The sequence below is a fragment of the Panthera tigris genome, chromosome X, assembly GCF_018350195.1.
Source record: "Panthera tigris isolate Pti1 chromosome X, P.tigris_Pti1_mat1.1, whole genome shotgun sequence".
NCBI classification, from domain to species: domain Eukaryota; kingdom Metazoa; phylum Chordata; class Mammalia; order Carnivora; family Felidae; genus Panthera; species Panthera tigris.
Genome location: NC_056677.1, coordinates 95,521,737 through 95,539,032, shown reverse-complemented (window position 1 = coordinate 95,539,032; position 17,296 = coordinate 95,521,737).

The following is a 17,296-nucleotide window of genomic DNA, read 5'->3' as shown; positions in this document are numbered from 1 at the left end:
ATCTTCACTACAAAAAGGACTTAGAAAGCAATAAAATTTGAACGTTTCGGGAGGGAAATAGGCAGTTTTGCGCTAGCAGTTTGTAAAAGAATTACAGATGGGAATGACAACTGAAAAGTGATTACAGAATCACCAGTAATCCAAAAAAGGAATATTAAAAAATGAAGATTTGCCTACAAGATTGTAAGGCTTGAAATAAGAATTTTTAAAAAATGGACGTTTGTAAAAACAGCTGTTATTTCTTTATAATGTTCAGGTTTTACTCAAAGAGCACTTATTAATTTTGTAACGAGAAAAATACATTTTCCTAAAGAATCACATCGATGTACAATTTGATTATAATGCAGTGATGCACATACACTCTGAATATAATACGGTAATGCATATTTTATGTTAAAAATCCTGAAAATGTGCACATATAATACAACTTTTTTCACAAATCCAATCACGCTGGAAACGATAAAACATACGTGAAGAAATTCCAAGGAAATTTGTTTATAATAGCAAATTTAGCATAAAGCAGGCTATAATAATTATCACTTTATCTCTTCACAAGAAGCGTTCTAAAAATACGTATGTGTATTGTAAGTTGTATGAATACATATCTTCTACGATTGGATTTTCACATATTAACCTTCCCAAGAGTAAACCTCACCTGTAATTATCCACTTAGCCTCGTTTTGCTATTACAGATGCCTTGTCCAAGCCATTATAATATAAATCAACCTTTCAATGTGTCAATTTAAAAATGCATCCAGCCAAGGAACGCCTGGGTGGCTCAGTCGGTTAAGCATCCAACTTGGGCTCAGGTCATGATCTCACAGTTCCCGACTTCAAGCCCCGCGTCAGGCTCTGTGCTGACAGCCCAGAGCCTGGAGCCCACTTTGGATTCTGTGTCTCCCTCTCTCCTCCCCTCCCCTGCTTGCTCTCTGTCTCAAAAATAAAGAAACATTAAAAAAAAAAAGTGTATCCAGCCACAGGCACTGCAAAATTCCTCTTTCTATCTGAAAATATTTGAAAAATAGGATCCTGAGATGTACCGATCGCATCATTAGACGTTTTCTAGGGTGCCTAACAATGAACTACTGTGCTTTTAGTTCTTAACTCTGCTGGGCTATTTCACAGTAAACAAAGCCTACGTATCCTCCACAGCATTCTTAAAAGCCCCCCGAGGAGACACTACCTCAAGATGGAGAGCCGGTGCCCGGACTGGCTTCCTAATTCCTTTCCCATGATGACAGTTCGGAGTTTCTGAAGATGGGAAGCTGGCGCCTACGACGGCGAGTCTGTTTCCCCAGACCGCAGACAGAGCCGGGCAGGTGAGCGCTCTCTCCCTCTGCCTCACCAAAGGCACAGGGCTCTCCACCTGTCTGTCCTTGATCTCCCGGCTGCAGTTTGCCTACCAGGATGCCAATCAGTGCCAACAGGGCTGTGGGTGAACGTGCACACGGGCTTGCGGCGAAGAACTGGCAAAGAAGTCAGTGATTTAGTTTGAGGAGTGCAGTCTAAACGTACTGCACTGAGACAGACAGGCTTGCCATTCAAACTCCGCTTTGTGATCTGTTTAAACCACCGCCTTCTGAATTGAAATGATCTCTCGTCGCAATAACATGAGATAATCTATCCAAGAACACCCCGATTCTATCATCGACATGGTCATCTCGATCGTTGCCAACATTACTCGGGTAATGAGGGGAGCCAGGCTTTGGGCGAGGCACATACGTGAACCTCATTTATTCCCGTGTGTGTGTGTGTAGATATAGATATAGATATAGATAGATATAGATATAGATATAGATATAGATATAGATATAGATATGGAGGGAGAGAGAGAGAGAAAGCAGGGCACAAAGGAGGGATGCCACAAATATTTGATTGGATTATCTCGCTTAATTCTTACAAATTCTTATGAGATCTATAGATTATTAAATTCATCTTATAGCTGAGAAATCCGAGGCGCAGAGGAATTAAGTGATCTGCCCGTGATCACACATTTAACACGTGGCTGAATTCAGAATGAAAATCAGGGCTATCTTAAAAATCCCTCTAGACTTTAATCCCTATGATCTGTTTATATGCTTATTCCGTCCACGTCCCCTACCGTACCACTACACCTTGTGAGTTGCAGGTGCTCAAGAGAAGTTAAATGTCATCAGATTTATATGCACAAAAGGTGTTCAACGTTGTTAGTCACCGGACAATTGATACAGCCTCGCGCTCACGAGGGTGCGTCTCCTCAGACGGACAGACAACAAAGTTTGGAGAGCATTATAGAAAAATTGGACCCCTCACAAACTGCTGGTATTAACGTAAACTGAGGCAGATGCTCTGGAAAACCATCTGGCACTTTCTCAAATTGTTAAACATACAGTTCCCATATGCCCTAGTGATTTCATTCTCCCCAGAAATGAAATTTCACTCAAGAGAAATGAAAACAAATGTCTGCACAAAAGGCTTGTGCCATTATTCACGATGGCCCAAACGTGGAATCAATCCAAATGTTTGTCCTCTTTCGTACCCACCCAGGGATGCAAAAAAAAAAAAAAAAAAAAAAGTCTATCCCCTGATGGCTAGATAACCAAAATATAATATATCCACATAATAGAACATTACTCAGCCACCAACAGGAATGAAATACTGATTCATTCTATAACATGGATTAAACCTAGAAAATATTATGCTAAGTGAAAGAAGCCAGACATAAACAAGGCAACGTGCTATGAGATTACATTTATAGGAAATGTCCAGAAGAAATAAATCTATGGAGATGAAAAGTAGATTAGCAATGGCCTAGGGTGAGGGTGGGCCTAAGGGGGGGAGGGCATGATAGGAATATTGGTAGATGAAGGCTAAAGGATCCGGGAGTTTCTTTGGGGAGTGAGCAAAATGTTCTAAAATTGACCATGGTGATGGCTGCACGTATCCGTGGATATGCTACAACCCATCACATTAAAATGGGTGAATTGTATGGTAGGTGAATTTTATCTCAACATGTCAGTTATTTTTGGTGGGAAGGTGCGAAAATAACACACAGCTATGAGCACACCACGCGTATAATTTGTGCACGTGTATGCACACGTGTATTGGTGTGTAGGCATGTCAGCGTAAAACAAAACTTCGTGTCCAAAGTTTGCTAAAGCCATTTTCTTTTTGTACATCTTTTCTTAAAAAACCATCCGAGGATACTAAAAAGACAACTATTGCTGTGGTAAGTCACCCGCAATGCATAGGTCAAAAAGTTGCCCTCGAAAAGATTGATTGGGGGAAGACGTGAAAACACCATCTGCTTAGGCACCTGCGATGGGCCAGGCATCATGCGGGCACTTTACGTGTAGTATTTCCCTTGATAAATGTGTGATATGGTAAAAGCAAACAATGGAAAGAGAGGTGAAAATATATTCCTCTAACACCTTTCAAATACTGCATAAGATAGAGTCCGATAGAAGATAAAGCATAGACGTTGTGATCAGATCCTAGTGTAAAAACTCAGTTCTTGGGACACCTGGGTGGCTCAGTCGGTTGAGTGTCCAACTCTTGATTTTGGCTCCGGTCATGACCCCAGGGTCATAGGATCAAGCCCCACATGAGGCTCCACATTGAGCATGGAGCCTGTTTAGATTCTCTCTCTCCCTGGGGCACCTGGGTGGCTCCATTGGTTAAACATCCGACTTGGGTTCAGGTCATGATCTCGTGGTTCGTGAGTCTGAGGCCCATGTCACGCTCTGTGCTGACAGCTCGGAGCCTGGAGCCTGCTTTGGATTCTGTGTCTCCCTCTCTCTCTGCCCCTCCCCTGCTCGTGCTCTAGCTCTCTCAAAACAAATAAACATTAAAATATGACTTCACTCATATGAGGACTTTAAGAGACAAAACAGATGAACATAAAGGAAGGGAAACAAAAATAATATAAAAACAGGGAGGGGGACAAAAACAGAAGAGACTCATAAATCTGGAGAACAAACTGAGGGTTGTGGGAGGGGTTGTGGGAGGGGGGATGGGCTAAATGGGGAAGGGCCACCAAGGAATCTACTCCTGAAATCATTGTTTCACTACATGCTAACTAATTTGGATGTAAATTTTAAAAAATAAAAAATTAAACTAAAAACAAATAACATTAACCTGCTAAATGCAGAGAACTCCAACACAGCTTTTAAAATTTTCAGTCTGAGTAGCTTATCTTGGACTTTATTACACCCTCTAACATTCCAGTTTGAAGAGGGGCCCTAGCCCTAAAAACTATAATTTTCCTCCAATTATAACTAATTATATAGAGGACTTTGGCCTCAGTTTCTCCATCTATAAAATAGGTGATTTGAACTAAAACATTTTTTTTTAATTTTTTTTTAACGTTTTATTTATTTTTGAGATGGAGAGACAGAGCATGAACGGGGGAGGGTCAGAGAGAGGGGGACACAGAATCCGAAGCAGGCTCCAGGCTCTGAGCCGTCAGCCCAGAGCCCGACGCGGGGCTCGAACTCACGGACCGCGAGATCGTGACCTGAGCCGAAGTCGGCCGCTTAACCAACTGAGCCACCCAGGCGCCCCGAACTAAAACATTTTTAAAGCTCTTTAGTACTCTAAATATGTATAAGTTTTGATGCTTTTTATTTACGTGGCAAATATAGATGCCAGTCACTGAATATAATAAATATTATGATCTTAAAAAGTATGTAACAGAATATTAGTGCAATGACTGCTGAACGATGAGGTATTGTTATAGAGGAAAGTGAAATGATATGGTGAGAAGAAAATGATCTTTGGAATTAAAAATATGAAATTGAAAAAAAAAGATGTTAAGGGAATCTAATTCACATATTGAACCTCTTAATAAGTCATAACAAATACAGTAGAGGTTTCAGAGTAAAAAGACCACTTTTTGTAAATCTTATGAGACAATAACTTTATAGATTTTTGAAAAAAAATAATTAAAAAAAAACAAACAAGGGGCACCTGGGTGACTCAGTCAGCCAAGCCTCTGACTTCGACTCGGGTCATGATCTCACAGTTCGTGAGTTCAAGCCCCTCATCGGGCTCTGTGCTGACAGCTCAGAGCCTGGAGCCTGCTTCGGATTCTGGGTCTCCCTCTCTCTCTCTGCCCTTCCTTCACTCACACACGCTCTCTTCCTCCTTCTCTCTCTCTCTCTCTCTCTCTCAAAAATAAACATTAAAAACATTTTTTTAAATAAGAAAACAAAAACACACAAAAAACCCTCAAAACCTCATTTCCATTTTCCGTTAGCTGTAGAAGCACAGGCAAGTTACTCGAGCCTCAGGACTCCCACCTGCAAAATGAGAATGCTAGTACCTCTGCTATTATGTTTGCTGTAAGAATTAAATAGCAGACTGAGAATATGGTGGCTGTTACAGAGCAACTCGCCGTAGACGTTACTTTCTTTTCCCTTTCCTTAATTCAGTTACCTTTCTAAAGTGGTGTGTGTGTGGGGCGCCTGGGTGGCTCAGTCGGTTAAGCGTCCTACTTCGACTCAGGTCACGATCTCGCGGTCCGTGAGTTCGAGCCCCGCGTCGGGCTCTGTGCTGACCGCTCAGAGCCTGGAGCCTGTTTCGGATTCTGTGTCTCCCTCTCTCTCTGACCCTCCCCCGTTCATGCTCTGTTTCTCTCTGTCTCAAAAATAATAAATAAACGTTAAAAAAAAAATTAAAAAAAAAGTGGTGTGTGTGTGTGTGTGTGTGTGTGTGTGTGTGTATGTGTATCAGATGTTCAACCAACTGAGCCACCCAGTTGGCCTTTTATTTTTAATTTTTTTAAGTTTATTTTGAGAGAGACAGAGAGAGAAAGCAGGAGAGGGACAGAGAGAGAGGGAGAAAGAGGGGATTATAAATTAAAATAAGGGAATCAAACAATAGATGCATTATGGACGAATATCTTAAGTGAAAGACATTAGTTCCTGCCCCTCCGTCTCATCTGTATTGCTTTACAAACTTTCTTTTCCTTTCTAAGTCATCTTTGACCGGTAGAGCTGAAAAGAACTGAGTATTTGTGGATATTTATTTATCCTGGCCAGCAGAATGTACTTTGGGTTATAAATATACAACAAGAGATTCTCCATCTATATCATCAGGGGAATGCCAATTAAAACAACAATGAGATGCCACCACACACCTAGAAGAATGGCCAAACTCTGGAGCACTGACAACATCAAATGCCGGTGAGAATTTGGAGCAACCGAAACGCTCATTCGTTGCTGGTGAGAGTGAAAAATGGTATAGCAACGTTGGAAGCCAGTTGGATGGTTTCTTACAAAGCTTAAACATGCCCTTTTCATATGGTCCAGCGATCACACTCCTTGGTATTTGCCCAAAGGAGTAAAAAATATGTCCATACAAACGTGCACACTGATGTTTATTGAAACCCTGTTCATAATTGCCAAGACTTGAGAGCAACCAGCATATCCCTCAGTAGGTAAAAAGAAAGGAGCTATCAAGTCATGGGAAAACATGAAAGAATCTTACACGCATACTACTAAGTAAAAGGAGCCCGTCTGAAAAGGCTCTATACCATAGGATTCCAACTATATGACATTTTAGAAAAAGCAGAACTATGGAGACGGTAAAAAGATCAGTGATTGCCAGGAGAAAAGGGGAAAAAGATGGATAGGCAGAGCACAGAGGATTTTTAGGGCAGTGAAAATACAGTTGATCCTTGTACAACGTGGGTTTGAATTATTTGGGTGCACTCGCACATGGGTTTTTTAAAATAAATGTAGTACAGTTCTAGAAATGTATTTATCCCCCTTACGATGTTCTTAACAACGCTTTCCTTTTCTCCAGACTACTTTATGGTAAAAACAAGTATATGATATGTGTGACATACCCAATGTGTGTTAACCGACTATGTTATCAGTAGGCTTCCCGTCAACAGTGGGCCATTACCTGTTAAGTTTGGAGGGAGTCAAAAGTTACACGGATTGCCAACTCTGTGGGGTGTCCGTGGCCCTACCCCCTGCACTGTTCAAGGGGCAACCGCACTCTGTATGATATTATCAAGATGGATATATGGCTGTATACATTTGTCCAAACCCACAGAATATGCAACACCAAGAATGAATCCTATGGTGAATGATAGACGTGGGGTGATTGTGTGTCAATATAGGTTCATCTTTGGTAAAAGTACCATTCTGGCAAGTGATGTTGATAATGGAGGAAGCGAGGCCTATGTGGAGGCAGAGGGGTATATGGGACATCTCTGTAGTTTCCTTTCCGTTTTGTTGCAAACCAAAAGCTGCTCTAAACAATAATAATAAAGCCTAAAACAAATACACGGAATGCGGCGTCAACGAAGCCTCACTACTCCACACAGTTTTCAAAAGACAGAACGAGCAACATTTCAGTTGATTTTCGAATACAATTCCCATTTTTTTTCCTCCTTCTAAATGAAAAAAAAAAAAATGAGAATTTGTCAACCAGTGGCCGCACTTCCCAGCCCTCCTAAGAATTCTTATTACAGTAAGATAACTGGTCAGGAGAGCAGTGACGTCGGGCAAAAAGTGTATTTCGAGATGAAAAAAAAATTGCTGAAGATCATCCCAGGAATGAAGAGAGTAGATTAGTGTGTCACAGAAGGTTTTCCTGAAAAGAAATGTCGCATTTCATCTTTATTCATAAAAGTATGTATCTTCTGCAAGAATCTTCGCAACGGCACAGCAGAGCAGATGCCTGATGACGGGGTCAACCAAAGAGCAGTATCAGGGAGGTGCTGGAAATGTGAATGTGACAGGCAAGGGAGTGGGCCAAAAAAAACCCCAAAAAACCCAAGGGATTTAGCCAAGCTTTCATAACTAAGCAATGGCAGAATCTGATTCCTAATCCTGTGTCCTTCATCATTCACTTTTTTGTTGTTGTTGTTTTTTTAGCTGCAACTCTGGGTTCTCCCAGACCTTGAGGGGACAACTATGAAACGGACATTGTTCCTTGTCCTCAATGTAGGTTACAATCTATTTTGTCATCCCTGGAATCGCACCATGTGTCCCGGCTACAGGGACATCACGGTCCTCCACGTTTGCCTTTCGTGCTTCCAAATATTCAGACCTGTACCCGTGAAATATATGAGGCGAAAATGGAAAGAGTGAGAGAAATAGGCACTTTAATGATAATTTAATAACCCCATTTTCGGTGATGGGTAGAACTAGACAGAAGATAAATAAGAGGAGAATTAAACACCACTATGAATTAACTAGACCTGACAGACATCTATAGACTGCTACACTCACCAAAACCAGAATACACGTTCTTCTCAAGTACATGTGGAACCTTCTCCAGAATAGACCATATGCTGGGCCACAGATAAGCCTCCATAAATTTAAAAAGGATTGAAATCAGAGAAAATATGTTCTCGGGCCACAGTGAAGTAAAATTAGAAATCCACAGAAGGAAATTTCAGGAATGCACCCTGTGGAAATTGGACAACACCCTCCTAAATACGCAATGAGGCAAGGGAGAAATAATAAGTAAAATGGCAAAGTATTTGGAAAGAAATGAAAATGGAAACAAAGCACACCCTCCCCTCCTCTCCCACAACCACCGGTTTGTTCTCTGCATTTGTGAGTTGCGTGAGGTCTGCTTGTTTGTTGGGGTTTGGTTTGTTTGTCCGTTTGCTTGGTATTTCTATGGCCATATCCTGTGCCAGTATAGATCCCATGAGTTAGTATTAGACATGCCACTTCTCCTATCACTCAGTATATATGACTTAACATTAACTAATGCTAATCTTTGGATCTGCTGCTGCTCAAAGTTCAGCCCTGAAGACGTAAAACCTTGTATTGTACTAAAAAGAAAATCAGCCGCGGGTCTACTGCTCTAGCTACTTCCTTTCCGGGTTACTACTGGTCAGTGCGGTCAGCGCTCAAAGCAGGGAGTGCCATGACCTCAGAAAAACAGCCGTTTCTGCCAACGGCTTCTGCAAAATAGCTTTTGGAAGTGCAGTGAGACGAATTTTATGACTTCCCTGACTGTAGGGAGAGAAAAGGATGTCTTCCACATTAAGTCCTCTTCGGAAGACTTCGCTCCCCGAAACCCTTACCGTTCTGGTGGTTTCCCGTTTCTCACTCTCAACGGTTGAAATTAAAAGGAGTTAGGGGACTATATTCTTATGTGTGATGGCACCCACTGTATCACTCTATCGTAGTCCTTTTTGTCCATCTCCTCTACTGGAGGATGAATGCTTAGGGAACCCTCATTCATTTCAATACGCATAACGTCAAGCTCAACGCGTGGCACGGAGTAGACGGTCGCCGGGTATCTGTTGACTGGATGAATAGACCCATCTTGTACAGACATTTTCCGCCAATAGGTTAAATCAGAACTATGTGGTATTGAGGAAGTCTGAAAAACATGCCAGAGAGTATCCTTACATGTAACTCACAGATCAGCCATCAAGACTTTGAAGATATTTTAGTTTTGAAGAAGACCTCAATACGAAGCAAATATTCCGCGGAGAACCCTTCAAGATGTCCATGCCCTAATCCCCAAAACCTGTGGCTATAAACAGTTACCTTACGTGGCCAAGGGATTTTGCAGATATGATCCAGGTTACAAACCTTCAGGGGCGCCCGGGTGGCTCAGTCGGTCAAGCGTCCGACTTCGGCACAGGTCACGATCTCGCGGTTCGCGGGTCCGAGCCCCGCGTCGGGCTCTGCGCTGACGGCTCAGAGCCTGGAGCCTGCGTCGGACTCTGTATCTCCCTCGCTCTCTGCCCGCCCCCCCCACCTGCACTCTGTGTCTCTCTCTCTCTCTCTCAAAAGTAAATAAAAACATTAAAAAAATTTTTTTTAAAAAAGGTTAAAACCTTCAGGTGGGGAGGTTATCCTGGATTATCTGAGTGTGACCAATCCAATCAAGTGACTCCTTAAAAGCAGAGAAGCTTTCCCAGCTGTGTTTAGGGACAGATGTGATGATGGAAGGAGGTCACAGATGCAGCACTGCCGACGTGAACACAGAGGAGGAGGGTCATGGGCCAAGGAGTGTAGATGGCTTGTCGAAGCCTTCTAGAACCTTCAGAAGGAACACGGCCATGGTGACACCTTGACTTCAGCCCAGTGAGACCCATGTTAGATTTCGACCCTACAGAACTATAACACAATAAATTTGTATTGTTTCAGGCTACCAAGTTTGTGGTGATTTCTAAAATTTCATTTATTCATTCATTCATTCATTCATTTTTTGTGGTGATTTTTTTTAAACAGCAGCGATAGGAAACGGATACAAGAACAAAACCAGTCGTCGCATCAGGAAGTTTCTGGCAATACTCCCATTGCTAGATTTAATTTTTCCTTTATTGAACATTTGTTAACTGTTAGATAAAAATGATCATTAAGCCTCAGAATAAGCCTTAAGGGCAGCAATGTTCAACGAAATACTTTATAAGCATCCTGTCTGTCTTTAACAACATCCATCTCAAAGAGTATGATGATTAACATGAAAAAATTGAATGCTGTAACATTATCCAGCTGGCTGGGACTACACGCCCTTCAGATGGTCCTGTTACCGCTGATGTCTACAAACCCCTCTAAGAACGACCCTTAGAATGGAGGCTATGGCAGGAATTGCCAAGAGGTGAGTCCGTTTTTTTCCAAAGTAGGTTATGTCAGACAAAATTCGGGACTTCAAAAAGAGAAAAGCCCACGATTGGCCAGATGTTTTCCCCTTATTTACAGAAGACTCTCTCTGAGCTTCAAAAGTGGGGTCTCTCTTCCTGTCCTGGGGAACGGGATCGGCCACGCGGTGCCCCCAAATCCTCAGCCATGTGTCAAGTGAGAGCTTGTTTACGTGAAAGCACATTGAAGCCGTAAAGGGCTGTGTACGTGTTAAAGGACCGTATCACTGCCGAGTTCCCGTCGATCTATCCATGGTCTTCTTCAAGGCTCTGGTCACACCTAGCATCTCGTTAATTATGACAAAACCAGCTCGTGGTTCCAGAGCTATTTTTATCTTCCCGTGTTCCTATACTTGTACCGGCTCAGCCCTCTCTCCCACAAAGCCTGTGACATAGGAAGTTCAAATTTTATTAACTCCATGGACAGAGGAGAGCATTGAGGTTGAAATTAGGTAACTGCAACTTGGCAAATACACATAAGAACCATTGAATTGTATACGTTATTGTGTTTTTGTTGTTGTTGTTGTTGTTTTTTAAAGGAGGCTTCAGGCTCAGCGTAGAGCCCAACACGGGGCTTGAACTCACAACCATGAGATCAAAACCTGAACGGAGATCAAGAGTTGGATGCTTAACTGACTGAGCCACCCAGGCCCTCCGAATTGTACACTTTAAATTTTTTTTTAAATGTTTTTATTTATTTTTGAGACAGAGACAGAGCGTGAGCAGGGGAGGAGCAGAGACAGAAGGAGACACAGAATCCGAAGCAGGCTCCAGGCTCCGAGCTGTCAGCATAGAGCCCGACGCGGGGCTCGAACTCACGGACCGTGAGATCGTGACCTGAGCCGAAGTCGGACACCCAACCGACTGAGCCACCCAGGCGCCCCAAGCTTTAAACAGGCAAATTCTATGGTATATGAATCACATTCTCAATAAAGCTGTTATATATTAAAAAAAATCATTATTACCTGCAATTTTTTTTTTTTTAATTAAGTGCCCAGCCCAAGGTCTCACAGAGTTCGATCAGAGTTGGGTGGTGCTGACAAGGTTGGAGATGCAGGGAAGTGAAAGAAACATAGTAGCAGAACCGTGATTATCATCAACCACTGAGTGTCAGATCACCGGACCCAGGAGTCTCGAGCTCTGATCAAAATGGAGTTCTCCTCACCCTGCTCCCTCTGTGGAAGCTTAGAAACTCCTTCATGCTCAACTCCTCAGGCACTATGCTAAGCCCGAACCTAGAGGTGAAGGCCGTCGACAGATGTAGGTCGGCAAAGCAGGTCAGACAGAAGCAGTGGCAATGAACCAGAATTGCTCATGTGCTTTCCCAATGGACCGTGCTCAATGACATTGTTCTGTGTGTCTCAAAGACAATGCCCAAAATACAAGTGGGTATTTCCAGCTTATTTGCTTTCGTGCACACGTTAGATCCCCGTGCAACGCGAGGAAACTTTATCTGCCTGAGCCTGCTCTATACTAATTTCCATTCCAACCTTTAACTGGAATAAAAGAAAAGGCAACAATCACCTCCCAAGTTACAGGACAACAAAAACTGGAGCTCAGAAGAGCCACTGTTCATTCATTTCTCCATAGAAAGAATATGGATGTGGCTTTGAAACAAATATCATTGAGAATTTTCTAGGCAAAACTGTGCATCTCCCCCCGCCACCCCCCGCCCCGTCCCCATAAATGATGTATGCAGATTTTCCCTCCACATAATTCCCAGTGTGCCCCCTGATCTACGAGCTGACATTTCTTTGTGAATATTTAAGCTAATGTCTGTTCTGGTCTCCTGTGCAGAATCAAACGAAACTTTTCCCGCTCAACTTTAGTCAAGTCTTCCGTATTTGCTTATGAACATTGCCTGGGAGAAAAAAAAAAAAATGGGTCACCTATTTTAAAAAGATTATTTTGTATCTGTATAAATGAGGGTCCCTAAAAGGCGTTTTGGGGATTTTATTCGCAAAGAACACATTTCAAAGAAGCTTTACATTTACCCAGACTATAGAAAGCTGTCCCAGCTGGAAAATGAAACTACCGTTTCACTAATTACCTCCTTTCATTTATTGGAATAAAGTTCTGTTTGATGTACCGGGACTGTTCCAGTCAATGATGAGTTCAAATGTCTTTCTCTGTAGATGAAGGGCATTGAGTACACCTAATGACCACCTGCCAACTACGGGAACGCTTTTGCAAGTATCGTTTTGTGTTCCAGAATTTTACCATCGCGGGAACTTTTGGTCACAGCTGATCTGCCCGTAACAATCATCTAGTTTGCAACTTGAACAACTAACCCCTGAGAACGGGTGCTGGCTCTTCGGTTTCCCACATAATAATATTTTCCATTTTGGCTCAAGTTTGTCACTGACTTTATAGGCAACCGCATCTACATGGGCTCCTGGCATATTCCAATCCATTCTGGCAGCATGTTAAATCGGTTACCTTTCTGCCGTTTCTCTCTTAGTCACTTGACCCAAGTTTCACCTCCATAATCCTTTCTTGATAACTGAGATCACTGCATGTAAATGAACTACCCTGTGCTAATGATTTATTTTACTCTGTCCCTCAATTCGTTGAGGATGGAGAGTGAAGCCAACACACAGAAGAAAAGCAGGAACATTCATAAAATAAAGGGTGAAAGGGGCCTTAGAAATCAGCAGGTCCAGGGGCGCCTGGGTGGCTCAGTCAAACATCTGACTTTGGCTCAGTCATGATCTCACGGTTTGTGGGTTCGAGCCCCGCATCGGGCTCTGTACCTAATTCATCTCTGAGTTGTTATGCACAGAACTACACCCTGCCTAAAATAGGTACACATCAAATGCACACATCCAACGGAATAAACTTGGATTTTTTACAGTGTATTTTTATTTACTTTGAGAGAGAGATAGAGAACAAGTCGGGGAGGGGCAGAGAGCAAGGGAGACAGAATCCCGAGCAGGCTCCGCACTGCGAGTACAGAGCCCGATGCAGGGCTTGAACTCACGAACTGTGAGATCATCACTTGCGCCCAAGTCAAGAGTCAGACGCATACCCGGCTGAGCCACCCGGGTACCCCTGGAAAAAAGTTGGGTTTTAAATTTCAGCCTCAACATTCAAATCAAAACCGAGCTAAGAGGCCATTTTCACCTACTGGCCAGAGAAAAACCTCCAAGTTTAACAACACGCTTTTTGTTGGTGAGGCCGTGGGGAGAGAAACATCTAAATCATTGCTGCCGAGCACACCAAATACTATCCTCTCCGCGGAGGGACCGTTGGGAGTATATAGGGAAACTATCATATGGTTTAGCTTTTGACCCAGCAATCTCGCTTGTAGGAATTGATCTCAATGACACACAGGCGAAAGTACGGACAAAATGTATACACGATACTCTTTACTGCAGCACGATTTGTGACGGTGAAAGACCAGAAAATCACCCACGTTTTCCAGAAGACTGAGTGCAAGAAAGACTATGGTACATGTACAAAATGGATGCACTATGGACCATGCACCAAGGGTCAGTGTCTGACTCCTGATTTCAGCTCCAGTCCTGATCTCGTGGTTCATGGGTTCAAGCCCTATGTTGGGCTCTGCGCCTTCAGCACAGACTCCCCCTCTCTCTCTCTGCCCCTCCCGTGCACTGTCGTGCTGTTTCTCTCCCAAAATAAAGAAATAAACTTAAAAAAAATTTTTTTTAAAAGAAAGCAATGTGAAACAAATAAACCTAGCTATGTATCCAATTGATGACATAACCACAAAAAGAGGAACAATTCCAAGTGACTTTAGATCACGGTGATTTAGTGGCACTGAGTTACTGGGATAGGCCCTGCAGATAAAAATGACCGCAGGGGCGCCTGGGTGGCTCAGTCAGTTAAGTGTCCGACTTCGGCTCAGGTCATGGTCTCATGGTTCGTGGGTTCAAGCCCCGCGTCGGGCTCTGTGCTGACAGCTCGGAGCCTGGAGCCTGCTTCGGACTCTGTGTCTCCCTCTCTCTCTCTCTCTCTCTCTCTCTCTCTCTCTCTCTGCCCCTCCCCTGCTTGCACTCTGTCCCTCTCTCTGTCTCTCTCAAAAATAAACATTAAAAAAATGTTTAAAAATGACTGCAAAAAGCATCTTGACAGTTTTTTTTCCAGTAATCATATCATTATTAGTAGTTTTACATTGTTATTCTGCAGTTAAAGCCAATGAGCAATTATATCGGGATCGTTGAGAAGTAGGATTTTCAAGTGGTTAACGAGAGATAGGTGAAATTAATAAGGTTAGGGAAGCAAGACAAAGTAACGCTATAAATGTGTAATATACTTTACCCTAAAACTGAACACAGACAACACACATTCTCTAGCTCTGAACGCTAAAGGGTAGTAGAGACAAAGGCCATCCCAATAGCGGCAAACATTCTGAGTGCCCCAGCTGTTGTTTTGAAAGACAACTTCCTACTTAAAAGGAACCATCAAGGAACTCTTTGGAGAAATGGCTGATTTCAGCGCTGGTGTATGAAATGTACAAAAGGAGCCTGGAACATGTTTTAAGGTCATCAAGCAAGAAACCCATCAAAACCTTCTGGAGTTATGTCAAAAGGACTCAAAAACCAATCGGAATTAACTCTGAATGGCTTAAGATGGGATCGTATGAGCATAAATAAAGATACAAGCTACAATAGGGGCGCCTGGGTGGCTCATTCCAACTCAAGCGTCCAACTCTTGGTTTCAGCTCAGGTCACGATCTCACAGTTTCATGAGTTCGAGCCCTACGTGGGCTCTGCGCTGACAGCAAGGAGCCTGCTTCAGCGTCCCCTTCTTTCCCTGCCCCTCCCCTGTTTGCAGTCTCTCTGTCTCTCTGAAAATAAAGAATTGTTTTTTATTTTTTTTAATGTTTTTATTTATTTTTGAGACAGAGAGAGACAGAGCATGAGCAGGGGAGGGGCAGAGGGAGAGGGAGACCCAGAATCCGAAGCAGGCTCCCGGCTCGGAGCTGTCGGCACAGAGCCCGACGTGGGGCTGGAACCCACGGACCGTGAGATCATGACCTGAGCTAAAGTCGGACGCTTAACCGACTGAGCCCCCCAGGTGCCCCAGAAAGTAAAGGAATAGCTTTCTAATGACACTCAGAGAATCATGACTCACTTGTGGCAGATGCCAAGAAAGAAATCCATTATTCCGAAAACTGGTAAATGAGGAGAAGTAATCATTTCTCTTGCTTTTCCTACATGACATGTACCTCATGAGAACTAATGATAGATTAGGAAGCATTTGTCTTTGTGAAAGCGTCTCAGCTAATAAATGAAGAAAGTTATGATTGCATGAGAATATCACCATTTAGAAACCCCTATTGTGTATCACAACAGATATCGGGCACTCGTGAGGGAAGCGCTCTGTCACTTCCCTGTGGTACAGGCTCGTCATAACAAAAAAATAGGTAAAGTAAAGTAAAAATCTGCAATGTATCCGATCAAGCCTGTGCATCTAATGTTCAATTTACAGAAAATATGAGGGACAGAGAAATATGCTCATGACCCCACGCGGAGGCAGACAGCCAAACCGAACTGCAGAAACTTCCACGGACAAAAAAAACGTCTCCTCCAAAAAAAGTTTACAAAGAAAATTTAGTTATCGGAGAATCTAGAGATTATATCTGGATCCCTACTTCGACAAACCATAAGAAGGTAACTACAGAGGAATGGCTATTTGAGGATATTAGAGAATTGTTCTCATTTGTTTTCAGAGGTAATGTTTAAAATAACATTTAAAGTTTTCATTGTCTATGTATTTGGGGGGGAGGGGCAGAGAGAGAGAGGGAGACAGAATCTGAAGTGGGCTTTGCTTGTCAGTGCAAAGCCCGACGTGGGGCTCAAACCCATGACGCTCAACCAACTGAGCCACCAAGGCCTTCCTAAAATAGTATTTTAAAGGGATACTTTTAAATATCCCTCAATATTTGCAAATTAAAGAATATTATATCTGAAGTTGCTTTACAATAAAGCTAACTCTGTGGCTGGGGTGTAGACGACACAAGATCAGTCACGCATTGATAACTGTTGAAGCTAAATGAGTTGTAATGAGAGTCGGTTACACTGTTCTATTTTTGCGTATATTTGAAACTCTCAATGGAATATTCACAAAATTTCAGTCGGAAGCTTATAAATAAGTAAACAGAATTTGGTTCAATATTTTATTACCAAGCCTTCCATTGTAATCATTTTAGTGTCTCCTGCCCGAACCTCATTTAGAAACAGAATGGTAGTTGGATCTATTCTACATATGACAAAGTCCTTCGACAAAAATATAGCGGAGTTTTCTTCCTCGGCCCACACGTAGGGAAAGGGGGGAAAAAACAATCCTTTGCTGTGCTGTCTTTCCTATATTCTATCAGGACAACTTATGTCAGCCAATTTAAGAAGGGTCATAATGAGGGGCGCTTGGATGGCTCAGTCGGTTAAGCGTACGACCCTTGATCTCGGCTCAGGTCATGATCTCACGGTTTGTGAGTTCGAGCCCCACGTGGGGCTCCACGCTGACGGCATGGAGCCTGCTTGGGGTTCTTTCTCTCTCCTTCTCTCGCTATCCCTCCCCTGCTCTCTCTGTCTCTCAAAAATAAACACTAAAAAAAAAAAAAAAAAAAAAAAAGATGGGTAAAATTGGGCTTCATACACACTGGTATAACTAGCCACGGTGAGAAGGGCATCAGGATCTAGCCTCCAACAAAATGGAGCTGGGACC